The 2,946-nt window shown below is 43.5% G+C and overlaps 1 long non-coding RNA gene across 1 annotated transcript; it reads left to right on the plus strand.

Moving 5' to 3' along the window:
- Positions 1-229: 229 nt before the first annotated feature.
- On the plus strand, positions 230-1,093 carry LOC134441871 (uncharacterized). Its single transcript, XR_010033219.1, has 2 exons — positions 230-629; positions 965-1,093. It is a non-coding gene; the product is annotated as an uncharacterized LOC134441871 (long non-coding RNA).
- The last annotated feature ends 1,853 nt before the right edge of the window (positions 1,094-2,946 follow it).

Here is a 2,946-nt window from a genome sequence, read left to right on the forward strand (position 1 = left end):
GCTGTGGCATCACAGGTAAGTATTGCTGCTGTGGCTGTTCCTGAGGTAAGTATCCCAACAGAGCATAGCTCAAATTCTGTGCGGTCATTAAAGCGAAAAAATGACTACCTTATGAAAAAATTGAGGATGTATAGGAAAAAGTTGAGGCTCGAGCAACAGAGAACCAGGCGGCTTAAGAGAAGAATCACCTCTCTTAAAAGGGTGACTTCGGAGCTCAGAAATGCGATGCAGTTTTTTATTATTACTATTATTATTATTATTATTATTATTATCATGACAAGGACCTACACCACTAATACTTGTCTTTCTCTGGTGGTGGTGGGAGTGCTGGAAAGGGGGATTCTCCTTCCTAATCTCCCACCACCACTTTTGTCAGGGGCCACTGCGGTCACCCACAAACATCTGAGGAGGAGCCGCCACCATTGTCACCACCTGGACCAAGGACCCTGTGCTGCGGTCACCCACACACATCTGAGGAGGAGGCGCCACCATTGTCACCACCTGGACCAAGGACCTGTGCTGCGGTCACCCACACACATCTGAGGAGGAGGCGCCACCATTGTCACCACCTGGACCAAGGACCTGTGCTGCGGTCACCCACACACATCTGAGGAGGAGGCGCCACCAAGGTGTTGTGCAGGACCACTGCTGTCCACGTTACTCCGTATGTTACGTAGTGTTCTTATGTATCACAGTGTATACTATTGAAAAGCAAAAAAAATCCTCGCACACTGGCATAGCACATCATAGTGTTGTATGTAATGGTACATACATTTATGGATTATTACTCTTATACGTTTTGTTTATAGTACACTCAATTTTAAAAGATTGTGCCAGCGCATTCACATGTGTGCAGACCTGTGGCCCAATGTTATGTACATGTATTTTTTTGTAGTTCGTGTATGACATGGATCCTGTTCTCATCTTTCATGTTCATTTGCATTATTATTATTTTTTTCTACAGCTCAAGATGTGTAGTCATCCACACCTGAGAAGGGGCCCAGCACCTCCTAGGATCTGCTCTCCACAACTATCTTCACACCACTTCATTGTTTTAACAAGCTTAATAAATGATAAAATATGACTGCCCATACTTTTTGTTTCCTAATTATTTTGCAATACTGGTTAACACGGTCTTAACACACTGTAACTGTCAGTTTAAATTAATGAACAGAAGAATCTCAAGTACTGGTAATGCATCGCTTTAGAAGCTTCTGGGGAAAAGTTAAATCTTTGTTTGCATATTTATAAAGCTGTACATATGTAAAAAGAAGTGTTTTCTGAATCCTGTTGAAAGCAAAAGTCTGAAATGACTGTGTTGACTGAATGAGAGCAACTAACATCTCCGTGACTGCCTCGACGTCGATGGGGCCTGGGAAACAACCTTCAGGTTTGTGAAGATGACAGCTGTGAAACGGAAAGGTTTAGATTCGTCATTTGTAAATGGCAAAGCATTCAACGGGAGTTATTTATGTGTTGCAGGAATGGGTGTAATTCTTGGTGTGGGTGGTGGACAGAGGTGTTGAAAGTAAAGGCATAAAATAAACAAATATCTTTCCGTGACACCAGTAACTTATTCGAGTACAGAGTAGGCCTCAGTCTGTATGTACTTGTCCTCCGATCAGCTAGTTTGTGGTGGGTCCTCCTTGTTGGGGTTTCAGAATCAACACGGTCTGGCTATGTCTGTCTATCCCATCAGTTGCAATGGCGAAAAAGGTGCAACAGCCAATGTGCTAGTGTACTTGCAAAACATAACTTGTACGTTTACTTGTGATGTGGGTGTCACCAGAGGTAAACGTGTCCCCACCACTTTTTCCCACAAACATATTTCAAGAATAGCATACACAAACAATATGCCATAGCGATGTCTCCACCACTTGTAAAGACACTACACTTTAGCAGAAATTAAGTCTCCCAACTTCGGACTGGCACATGCTAGCCACTAGCTAATATGGTGTACGGTCAGTCAATGTGTACGGTATATTGTACTGTTTACAAACTAACTCCAAGACTACATCCAGCCCTTGAACACTATTACATGAATATTATATTTTCCATCCTTGTCGATCGCCAGATTCACTCATGAGATGTATAGGGTGGTACTGTTACATTCGAGGGTTTCGTTGTTTATTAATACTACCAGCAACCAAGCCCCGAGCATTGTGCGAAGTCTCATAACAAAGATTATGATGTCACAATCGTCTCCCCGGCCCGTAGAGGGGCGGGACATGATTTGAATTTAGCGTTGTCTGATTGGGTGTTTTGTTGTCCAATCAGCACCTGCGTTTGGCGTTGCTAAGGTGGAATGTAAGTTGGAATGTCCCCAAATCTGGCTTCAAAGCGTTGAATGGCAAATAGCGTTGGTTTGGCGTCCATTCTATTTACTGTCAATGAGCCCACCTCATCTATCCATGAGACCGTGAAAATCAGAATAATTTACGGTATCAACGAATGAGCCAATCAGGATCAGGATCTCAGCTGCGTCACAGGTTCAACATGAGTGGCTGAAGTGGCATGTCAGTTAAGATGAGGACAGGCTGTTAATCCAATCCCATGCAAGGATCATCATTCAAGGAGCATCAGTCAAAAACGTGATGGTCGTGAGGAGCTCCCAGATGGTATTGTGAAGACGAACGCAAAAAACATACCAGCTGGCAGCCCACCAGTCAGGTGCACAAAGTGTCCTTAATCTGTTAAAAACCGTATTTATAAATTTCTGTTACCAGAATGGCAATGACCAAGTCGCAGTGCATTATTAAAGTCTCTGTGTTATGTCATGGTAGTGTAGTACTATGGTAGATAGGCTAACTTTTCAGTGACACTGGTGGAACGCTGTGCATTATGGGGCTACCCAAGGAACGCTTAGCCCCTCCACCTACTTTTTATAGTCCTTAGTAGGAACCCAATCATGAGCGAGTGTGCTCATGGAGGGAGCCAAAAAAGGTA

This window comes from Engraulis encrasicolus, chromosome 24 (assembly GCF_034702125.1).
Source record: "Engraulis encrasicolus isolate BLACKSEA-1 chromosome 24, IST_EnEncr_1.0, whole genome shotgun sequence".
Lineage (NCBI taxonomy): Eukaryota > Metazoa > Chordata > Actinopteri > Clupeiformes > Engraulidae > Engraulis > Engraulis encrasicolus.